The sequence below is a fragment of the Mustela lutreola genome, chromosome 1, assembly GCF_030435805.1.
Source record: "Mustela lutreola isolate mMusLut2 chromosome 1, mMusLut2.pri, whole genome shotgun sequence".
Taxonomy (NCBI): Eukaryota; Metazoa; Chordata; class Mammalia; order Carnivora; family Mustelidae; genus Mustela; species Mustela lutreola.
In genome coordinates, this window is record NC_081290.1 from 286275937 (window position 1) to 286287258 (window position 11322).

An 11322-nucleotide genomic window follows, 5' to 3' on the forward strand; every position below is an offset into this window, starting at 1 on the left:
GGATGGATGGATGGATGGATGGACGGACGGACGGCTAGACAGACGGTTGGATAGATGAATGGATGGGTGGGTGGATGGGTAGACAGATGGATGGATGCCTGGATGCATGGATTTATGGATGGATGGGTAGGTAGTTGGGTGAACGGATGAGGGAATGGATCCATAGCTGGATGGATAGATGGATCGGTCAATGGATGGACGGTAAATGGCTTTGAACCCTGGCTCTTCCCCCTTTATTCTGTGGCCATTTGCAGTCAACTACCTTTCTTGAATCTCTGCTTCTCATTGGTAGAATAAACGGGTGCAGCGCTACCCACTGTGTGGAGCTTTGTTTACTGTCTTTCCCACTGGACAGCACATCGTTTAATCCCAACAGTATCGTTCACAGTACCTGGCACGGTATCCAGCACACAGTAGCTGCTCAATAAATACTCTGTTGGAAGGATGGATATCCCAAAAGTTGAAGTCACAGCAGGAATGACCCACTTACCCAGCTTTCTCCCTCTCACCAGCACCTTCTCCTTCCTCGCTTCAATTTCTATTCTGCTCCCCTTCTCTGTAAATGAACTGAAAGCCACATTCTCCCTGGGCTGGAAGGTAGGCTCTGTTTTGTATGTCCCAAGAAAGCAGCAGTAGGGAGTCTGGGACAAGAGTTAGCCTAGAGGGTTCCCCATGAGCTGCTGGGGGAGGGTTGTGTGAGGCCTGTAGGGCCCCCCACTCTATGGAGGTAGACCTCCATTGGGTGGCAGGCAGGGCCCCAGGAGAGACAATGGCAAGACTGAGAGGATGTGTGGAACCCTGGAACGCTCAGGGTCTGTGCATGAATTCCTGACGGCGGGCATGGAAGGGGAGAAGCCAGAGCACATAGAAGCTTCTGGATGGAGCCGGTGCAAGATTTGCTGAGATGGGGAAGATGGAGTGGGAGGTGGCTGGGAAAGAGTTGGGGAGAAAAATCCAGAAGTCCAGCTTGTCCACGATCTGTTTGACATGTCTGGGAGACCCCAAAGGAGATGTCAAGTGGCTGGCCGGATATGTGGGTCGAAGCTCATAGAAGAGGTCATAGCTACAAGACAAATTTGGAAGACATTAGCTTAAGGATATTTAAATCCATGGGAACTGATGAGATCACCAGGGTGCAGGGTAGCAAGGAAAGAGAAGACAGCTTGGCCCCAACCCCAAGAACCCCAGCAATCTGGTGGGACCACGAGCTCCAGGAGGTCTGGAGTTCTGTTTGCATTTCAGGCGCCACTGTATGCCCAGTCCCACCAAGTACCTGGCTTGGGACAGATACCCACCAAAGCCTTGCCTCTGTGGGGTCTGGAGAGGAGAGGTACAAGACGTAAGGAAAAGAGGGGAGTGGGGAAAAGCCAGGAGAAGAAAATGCTGGAAGTGGAGAGTGGCCTCCTGGGTAGACTCCCTCCGTCCAGGAAAGTGAGATTTGCCAACGACACAGGTGGCTGTCACCGCTGATGAAGGCCATTCCAGCGGGGTGGGGAGGGGTGACGAGCAGAGATACAGGGCAGGTGGAGGGGTAGGAAGGTGGCGAATGGGCTCTTAGATGGGAGGGGCCTGGATGGTGCGGGCCAAGGGGATCTGGTCCGCAGAAAGGGGGAGCTTGCAGATGCGAAACAGGGTGGAGCCAAGGGGCAGGAAGTGCTCAGTGGGGGAGGCACCAGACCAGGAGGGGGACCGGCTAGACACAGAGGCTTAGGGAGGAGCCTGGGCCCAGCCCAGGAGGGGCTGCGGTTTGTGCTGGGCTTGGCCTCCAGGACTTCCCTGGGGCTCTGGGGATCAGCACACTTCGGCATGCCTCTTTCTCCTTTCTGGATTTTCTGTATTTCCCATAACGAAACCTCTTGGCCTCTGATGTTCTGATTGAAAATGAAATGCTCAGATCAGCAAAGAAAGCTGCCAGTGGGTCCAGACCTGTGAAGCGCCGCCTCCTTCTCCTCCAGCCCCATCCCACAGCTCATGCCCCCCAAACCCAGCGCTGCCCCAACAGGGGCCTCTGGAAGCCCCAGGCCTGGACTTCCTACCAGCTTCTGTGCCCAGGCCCCAGACCCAAGGCCCTGGGGGAGGAGGGCCCCAGGTACCGGGTAGACGGTCACCGGTGCAGGAACTGGAAGATCCTCCCAGCAAGAGGTATAACCCAAGACCTGCAAGAAAAGGCCAGGGCGGCTGGACAAAGGCGCCCAGCAGGGGTCTGGGAGCTGGATGGGAGTGAAGGTGGGGGCTCCAGGGAGGGCAGGCCTCGGCCTCAGGCTTCCTGATCACAAATGGGGTACCCCCGGGGCCCAAATACACCCTTCATGACACTCCCCAGAGAGAGAGGAGGGAAGAAGACTCAGACCCCCGCCAGAATTCAGGGCCTGGAGCCGGCTGGTCGGCTGGTCCTGGGCGCCACACCCCAGAGGCTCAGAGCCGGGCTCTGTATGGGGAGACCAGCCCTTCCCAGGCAGGGATCTCCGTCCTGAGAGGCACTCCCTCTGCCTGGGATCTACAGGAAATACAGGCATCGGAGAGCCCTGGACACTGGGATTGTGCTGTGTGACCACGGACACGTGGCTCGCCCTCTCCGAGCCCAACCCCAGATTCCAGCAACAGGGGCACCTCGCATAGGTGCGCGCCCTAAGTCACTGCCATATCCTTACCCTGGGGCTGATGTTAGGAATTTGAGCTGCAGGCGCGGGTCAGGGGCCGTTTCCTGCCACCTCCTGCAGAATTCCCATCTGGGTGGGCAGCGGGGCGGGGGTGTGTCTGGGAGCAAACTGCGTTCTCGTTCTGGAGGACTTTCTACAGTCTCCCCTCTTATCCTTCCCCTTTTGTGTCCATCGCTTTCTTCAGCCTCCAAATTAGCTAAACACGGGGGCAGCAACAGGGTTTGGCTTAATCTGATCTTCTGAATTGGAAGGAAGAGGTAAGGCCTTTGTCCCCAGGGAGCACCTCCCTTTGGCCACAGCCACAGCCACATTCAGGAGTCTTTAAACAGCCCCAAATTCCCTGGCAAGCCCCTTTTGCATAAGCCACTGGAATCTGCCAGACAAAGGTCTTTTACAAGGAAATTTGGGAAGGAGATAACGAGTGAAAGCCCCGTCCCAGTGAGAAGGTTCTCGGGCCCAGCTCACGGGTGTTCCCAGCTCCTCCGTGTCAGCTCTGGCCAAGCAGAGCGGGAGTTTGGGCTCCGAGGCCAAAATGAGCAGTGACTCTGCAGAGAAGGTGGTCCGTGCGCCCTGCATCTAGGTCCCTCTAGATCCTTCTAGGAGGGTTTGTTTGGGTTTCCAGGCTGTCGTGCTCCTAACCAGAGGGTTGCTGGGGTTCCGGACCAGCTAGGCCAGGCGCTCCGGTGCCGGAGTCGCCAAGTGACCAAGGAGCTTTCAAAACCTCAGCCACCCCACCCGCGTGTGTCTGTCCTCATAAGACCAAGTCTCCAGTGGGAGACAGACCATGGAAGCAGACAAATGCACAAATCCCATCAAGCCCAGAAAATTTTTCTGGAATGTTCTGCCAGACCCGCCCTCCCATAGCTCCGGACCACAATCCTCACGCCTCAGCAGCCCCAACGCGACCCCCACCACCCCGACCTCGGTGGCGCAGTCTGTGGCCCCTCACGTCCGCAGGCTTCAGACCCTGGTTTTACTGTTACCAGCCTTTTCCCTTCTGCAGGGCAGCGGTCCTGCGTCTAACAGGGTTGGACCGACACCTTTGGGCCCAGCTCAGCACACGGGCTGTGGTCCCCACCATCCCAGGGCAGGAGGACAGTGAGCCTGAGACCCCCGGCAGAGCTCGGGAGCCCTCCTGCCTTAACACCTCCGCTTTCTGGGAAGAAACGGAGGCTCACACAGGCGAAGTCACTTGAACGAGACAGCAGGGCAGGACCCGGGCCTGCCGGACTCTAGGGGCTGTGCCCACCCCTCCCTCAGTCCAGCCCCCCACCTCACGGGGTGGGGGGGGGCAGCTTCGATGGATGGATGGTCCCGCGCTGTGGCCCCAAAGCTGCCTGGCCCCTGGGGCGGTTCCCACAGCCCAGAGGGGCTAACAGGTGTAGACAAATGGCTGCCCCGGGCTCCCCAGGCTCCCGGGTCTGGTCTGGCATCCCAGGAATGTGATAAGCCACCCAGGCTGCTGACCCCCACCCCAGCCCGGCTTGTTCTGTCTGCCCTGGGCCCTCCTGCCCTTGCCTCCAGCCCCTCAGCCACTGCGTTCCCAGGGCCATGGCATTCACTGTTAATTAACCAGGGGAAAGAATAAAGCCCTGGACCAGGGCCCTGCCGAGGGGCCCGTGCTTCCCAGAGCTCCCATTCAAAGGGCCGGGGCCGGCGCTGTGGCTCAGTACCCAGAGGCAAGGGAATATTTACAGAGACAGGAGGAGCGGCAGAAGGGAGGGACAGAGACACAGAGACAGAAAGACAGAGACAGAGCGCACCGGCCGGATAAAGGGATGGACAGGACTCGAACGGCCGGGCCTCGAACCGCAGGCCCCGGAGCGGCCCTCGCACTGGGCCTGAGGTCCCGGAGCAGGGACACCACCTTCTTTTGGAGATGGGGGCTTCCCCTTGAAGGAGCCTGCTTCCCGCTGAACCCCACTTGTCTCCCCACTTCGGCCCTGGGGTCCAGGTGGGTCCCCTTTCCTCATACAACCCGGATTGTGTGGCCTAATGGACCAGAGAGAGCTGGGGGGAGGGGGGTTCTGGCAGCCAGGCAGAGTGACAGGTGAAGGATGGGGCCCCACAGAGGGATCCCGCCCCCTCAACAAGGAGCCTGGGGCTCCCCAGGGCACATTTGCATCCGTGCCCCCCCTCCCAAAGCTCAGGGTCTGATCACGAGGCAGGGGTGTTTCCCTTCCAGAAAGGCAGATAGCCCCATTTCCCAGATGAAAAACTGAGTCTGAGATTCAAGGGCAAGGGTAAGGCCAAGATTGCAAAGGTGGAGCCAACTCCCCTCCTGTGGGCGTCCTGTCCCTGCGGGGAAACCGAGTGCAAAACCGGGCCTGCACCAAGAAATCCTCACCCTCTCTGCATGGGTGTGGCGCGGAGGCAGCACGGGCAACACCAGAGGGTGGGCGGAGGGGCCGCTCAGGTGGGGCCCCGTGTGCAGCGATGGACATTTCCAGAATAAGGAGCTGAAGGCTCCTGTTGTTCCCCGATGAGCCAGAAAGTTGGCTCCAGGACCAAGGCGAGGCCCCAGCAGGGTGGGGCACCTTGTCCGTGGCCCACGTTGCACTTTTGGGGGGGGGGCAGGTGTTTGGGACCCGGCGAGGTGTCCTCTGGACAGACAAGCCGCGAGGAGTAGGGGAGCCCCAGGGAGGTCCTGGCAGGCCAAGCGCAACCAGGCCTGGAGACAAAGACAAGCGTGCGAATGAAATCAGCCTCCAGACCCAAGCGCTGGTGCCCAGGCAAACCGGGCACTGAGTCTGGGAAGACACGTGCCCCTCGGGGCCGCCTCCTTTCTTTAGGAACACAGCACCGCAGACAAACTGAATTTCATGCTGCATTCTCATTTCAGACTGCCCTAAGGGTCTTCCCAGGGACCACCCCAAGGCGCCAGCTTCCCCCCTACCATTGCATGTCGCACATTTACGCAAGACAGGCCCTGCGTCCCTGGGTCTAGTGAGGCGGTCAGTCTGCTGGTCCGTGCTTCCTCCCCCCGCCAGAAGAACAGCACACCTCATCCTGCAGGGAGTGCTCTCGCTCCTGACCCCACGGCTCCGGCAGCCTCTGCTGGCTCAGGCAACACACCTAGATCCCCCAGCCTCGCCCCCGGGGTCCTCAGGCCTCTGGCCCCTCACCTCCCAAGCCACCCTCCAGCAGACTTGCCACCCAGCTTCTGACCCCCCCTGCCGGTTGAGGCCCAGCTCCCCAGAGCACTTGGGGGCCGCTACCTGGATTGTCCTCTCTCCAGCAGTGTCACTCCCTTCCGGACACAGGTAGGCACCCTCTCCTCGGGGAAGCCTTCCAGCGCCCCCGCCCCCAGAATCAAATGGTGGCTTCCCCCCAAAAATTATGTCCACCTGGAACCTGCAAATATGACCCTATTTGGGAAAAGGGTCTTTGCAGATGTAATTAACACCACCCCTTCTGGGACCTGCCTCCCCCCACCGTTCCCTGTTCCTTCCTTCCTCTCCAGGTACCACTCTGACTTGTGCAGCTCAGGGATGGCTACCTGAGAGCTCTCTGCTGCCCTGCAGTCTGTTGGGGGCTGGGTGTGCCTTCGGTATATGGTCTGGTCCCAGGTTCCAGGAACTTTGGTCCAGGAGATGAGCAAAAGCCGGTGAGATAGCAAGAGAACCACACTCTGTTTCTAAGCCGCAGTCATGAACGGCAGATTCGGACTCCCCACTTCAGGTCTTCATTTTGCCGTTCCCACCACCTGCATGGCTCTGTCTGATCATAATCAGATGCCCAGGTCTCCCCCCTTGTTCAAGATTCGGATCTGATGCTCCCGCCTCCTTAGCTCATTTGCAGGTTCAAGGCTCCCTACGGCTCAACGCACTCATCCTCTTCAAGGGAATACGGATGGGCACAAGCAGAGTCTGATACCTTCTGCCAAAGTGATCCTGGGCTCTCACAGCGTTCTCAAACATGCGTTAGAGGGCCGTGAGCTCGTATCTCAGCCACCCTTCCCATGCCCTCTTTGGGCTAGAAGGCCACTAGAAGGCACCATACTGGTTCTTATTTATAAAAATCAACTCTTGGGAGAGCCCTTAATAACTTACACACTAGTAAATATCTAGCAATTCCCCTTAAAACGACCATATCAGCATTCTCAGTGTCCACAAATAGCCTGAGAGCTGGCATGGGGTAATTCAGTACTCCTAGGAACACAAGCACCATCCCTCTGCCAGGAAAAACCTGGTGGTCTGGGGGCTGTATAGGTGTGTGGGGCCTTGGATCCCTCACCCTATGTCCTGCCTCTGGAGGCTCCCACAAGTCTGCCCTAGGGGGAAAGTGGAACTGCTTCCACTCCCATGATCCCTGTCAGCTTCCCTTGGCCAACAGACACACTGGCTCTGGGCTCACCTCCATAAGCCACCCAATGTTATCTTCAGCGACTCTCTTGAGGAGAGCCAAGAGTGGGGGACATGAGCTCTGGGCTGGGTAAAAATCAAAGGTGCACCTCGTTCACTGGCTCTTTGTTGAGCTCCAGAGCCAGCTTTAGCAGTGCACCTGCCGTGGTTCCTTCATCACCGTGTGTCTCACCAACTCGTGTTTCTAGGAAGCTCCAACCCCTCCCAAGAATGCGTTTTCTATGGCCAGGACGTTCATCCTCCTTCTTGCAAACATCACGAAAGCGGAAAGCCTGAGGCTGGGGCCCAGACATGTAAAAATGACCAATGTACTGACCAGGGGCCAACACGGCTGCGTAAGAGAGCCCAAAACACAGCAGCTGAAACCGGGTCTCTGATGTCTCTTTTGCACAGGAGCCCAGGTAGGCAACCCGGAGACCATCAGGGAGGGGGGATGGACCTCGCGCCCTGGGGCTCCCCAACCTCTCAAGGGCTGCCCTGGGTCTACAAGCTCTGAGTTGACCCCGGTCCTTGTCTCTCCCAGCCTGTGGAAAGGGGAGAGGGAGGGGAGAGCTGCAGGCTTTGGAACAGCACCCCCGGGACACTGCGAGGTCTGCTCAGAGCCCACTCGCCAGGCTATCTCGTAGCCAGGCCCAGCCCCAAGGAAGCCAGGCAGCCTCAACCTGCTCTCTACAAACTAAAACAGCAGTTCTCGAAGTGTGTGTGTGTGTGTATGTGTCCGGGAGGTCTGAGAGGTCAAAATCGTTCTCATGATAACACAGAGACATTAACTGCCTCTTTTCCTCTCATTCCTTCCCGAGCATATGGTGGAGTTTTCCAGAGGCAGCGGGCACGGAATGGCATCGTCACTCAGACCTAATGGAACGGGCGCCTGTGTACTCTTGTATTGGCATTTCCCTCTCCATCTTAATTTCAAATGCAGTGAATATCCATAGCTAAAACCCAGATCAACAAAATCTCTTTGGGGTCCTCAAAAGCTCTTAAGACGCAAGTGGGCCCCGAGGCCAAAACGTTTGTGAACTGTTGAATAGGAGACGGAAAGAGGAGCAGACAGCAGGCAGAACCCGATGCTGTCCATACAGACAGCAGGCAGAACCCGATGCTGTCCATACAGACACCGTAAGAGAGCGTAAGAGAGCCCAAAACACAGCAGCTGAAACCGGGTCTCTGATGTCTCTTTTGCATAGGAGCCCAGGTAGGCAACCTGGAGACCATCAGGGAGGGGGGATGGACCTCACGCCCTGGGGCTCCCCAACCTCTCAAGGGCTGCCCTGGGTCTACAAGCTCTGAGTTGACCCCGGTCCTTGGGTCAGCAGGCAGAACCCGATGCTGTCCATACAGACAGCAGGCAGAACCCGATGCTGTCCATACAGAAAAATGCCCCAGGCCTGGCCCTGCCTGTCCACGCATGGACTCGGGTGACCTGCTGGGAGTTCTGAGTCCAGCGCTTAGAAGCGAGGAAACAGACACACTTCTCACCAGGTAGGACCCTAGGTGCTGTGGTAATGACTCCGTGCCAGGCCCGGAGCTCGGTGCCCTGTCTGAATTTTGTGATCTGCTGTGATTTGCCTCTCCCGGGGCTCACTCGGGCATTCAAGGCTCTCCTCCCACGGCCTCAGCCCACCTTACGAGAGAGCTCTCTGCAGCGCTTCTGAAATCTGCTGAGACTGATTTTCCAAAGCAAAGGGGTCTTCCCCTTAAGAGCAGGGCCCCCTCCGGCAGCCTCAACACAATTGTCCTCTGGGGAGGGGAGGCCGGAAGTGGGCCCATTAACCAGGCTCTCCCCAACGAGCATTTGTAAACACATGCCTTCTTTATAACATCAGCAAATAGACCATGTTTTCCTACTTAACAGGAAATACAGCTGAATGGCCGGGTTCCCCCAAACGGCCCCAGCCCTCACATGCACGGGGCATCTGCAGCCAGGACAAGGCCAGTGACCACGGGGCTGACCAAGCCCCTCTGGGGTGCAAGAGAAGTTCCCTGAGGTCTGCAAGTGTCAGGAGTCCCCTGCCCTGGTGGAGAAAGGGTCCCCCGGCCGCCCGTCTGCATCCGCTGGAGGGCTGCAGTGCTTTCGCTGGAACCTGAGTCAGACTGGATCACAGGCAAAGAAATGCATTTCTAGCCACGCCAAGCCCTTTCCCTGTCACAAGATCCTGAATGTCAACACTGACCACTCAGGGAAGCCCAAGGGCTATTGTCAGGAGCCGCCACCAAGCCTCAGAATGACACAATTGTACCAGAACCCTGACCGGTCTGAGGCAATAGGGGAAGAAAAAAAAAAAAAAAGAAAAAGAAAAAGAAAGAAAGAAAGAAGCCCCTCCTCCTCCTCTCTCCCCCGGGGAGGGGGCTCGGCCGGGAAGCAGGGAGGGAGGCTGCGGGCTGCAGGGCGCGGGCGGGGCGCGGAGGCTGCGCCATTCATGCCCGCGGGGACCGAGGCCCCACGCGGAGCCCAGGCGCTCCGCCGCCGCTGATTGGGCCGCGCGGCCGGCGGCTCAGCCAATCGCTGTCTGGGAAGCGGAGCCATTCATGAAAGCGGCCGCGGGAGGAAGCGGGGGCGGGGGGGCGGGGGGCGCCGGGTTATCTCCGGGCCCGCGGTCCACGCTCCCGCGGCCGCTCTTCCGTCCGGCTCTTCCGCCCTGGCCCCGGCCCTCCCGCTGCCCGGCGCGGCGGGACCCGCAGGCAAGGCCCAGGCTCGGGGCTCGGGGGCAGAACGGGCGTTGTGCAAGTGCCTCCCAGGCCGGGCCGGGCAGCCAAGCGCGCTGCCCCCTTCAGTCCGCTGTGGCCGCGAAGTCATTTTCTTTAACCCCCGCTGATTGAAATCATCTGTTTTCAGTTCCCTGACGAAGTCCCTGGGTTCCCTCCGAGGCTGGGGCCCCTCGGCCGCGCAGTCTGCATCTGTAGCTGGGGGCCAGGCCCGCACAATTTCGTCTTCCCGGGTCTACGTGGGCTCCAGCTCCCAGAGCCCCAGGGAGAAACACATCCGTGCGGGCCAGGCCGGTGGGCTTAGCAGGGCCAGCGGCGTGGGCCCGGCTATGCTCTCTCAGCCCCTCTGTCTTCAGGTTCCCGGCCTGTGACAGTGTGGCCAAGGAGAGGCCCAGAACCCCACACATCTGCTCTCTGAAAGGGGAAATGGCCAAGCGGAATCCTGGCCTCAACCCTCAGCGGGCTGAGCCCCTGGTTTCCTCTGGTGTTACAGCAAGTGGCTTAAGAAGCGCACTCAGGGGGCCCAGGCGGAGTCCTATTTTGGGAGCGGCTGTTCCCCTGGGAGGGGGGACCCTGTTTCTGCAATGACCCATTGCAGGAGCTTGCTAACGGGTGCCCCGACCCCACCACCCTACCTCCTTCCTCCCTGAGCCTCCGTGCCCTCCTCTAGAAAACGGGTGTAAGAACCCCTAGCCCTCAGTCACCGTGAGCATCCAGGAGAATAAAGAAAGCGGGGCCTAGCCCTCGCCTGGCGTGTGGGGACTCACTCGCACACGGGTTGTTAGTGGTGTTAGTCGGTTTCCAGGCAGCAGGCTCATGGCCCAAGGGCAGCAGAGAACAGTGGGCTCTGGAGCCTTAAGGACACCCCGGGCCCCACGACATCCTAGAGCCACTGGGAGACTGAGCCTCAGAGGAAATTTTTCTCAATGGAAAGATTTCTTCAGAACAAGTGTTTCGCAACCCCCTCCTGGGCTGTTGATAATGAATCTTGGCTCCTTGACTTCCAAGTGTGTTACATAAGCCTAAGAATTTGGGTTGGTGTTTTTTTTTTTTTTTTTTTTTTTTAAGTATGAAGTATGTAGCTAGAGATAGCGGGTGGGCAGGTTCTGCAGCTGTTCAAACTTCCCACCACCTTCCCAGGCCGTGAGGACTCCCTGCTCTCAGGCCTGTCAGAACCATGCTGGGGAATGTGAAGTATGAAATCCGGGAGAAGTTGGGGGGGCGGCCGCAAAGAAGCCAGGGCCCCTCGCACAGCCAAAGAACCTGCACTCCACCCCACCCCCAGCCCCAGCCCGGGGAAGGACCTGTCATCCCAGCAACTTCTGGGTGGGAGGGAAGGACGTCCCCATTACCGCGCCCCCCACGGTTAGCTCGGCAGCTCGCAGAGGGGGGAAAACCAAGGCCCAGGCTTGGCAGGGCTATTGTTGCCGGAATGGCAGGTCCCCTGCCACCGCCAGAGGCCATGTGATCCTGGGAGGTGGGGGCCCCCTGAGAGCAAATAAGAGAAGTAGGAGAGCAGCAAGCCGGGTGGGGAAGCCAGATGTCACCTCTTCTCACTTCCGCTCAGGGGCACATGGGCTTCTCTTTTCTTC

At 58.8% G+C, this 11322-nt stretch overlaps 1 long non-coding RNA gene across 1 annotated transcript; it reads right to left on the reverse strand.

Annotated features, from left to right (window-relative positions):
• Positions 1–418: 418 nt before the first annotated feature.
• Positions 419–11045, reverse strand: LOC131816996 (uncharacterized). Its single transcript, XR_009348264.1, has 2 exons — positions 10498–11045; positions 419–1063 (listed from the first exon to the last, which is right to left on the reverse strand). It is a non-coding gene; the product is annotated as an uncharacterized LOC131816996 (long non-coding RNA).
• Positions 11046–11322: the final 277 nt, after the last annotated feature.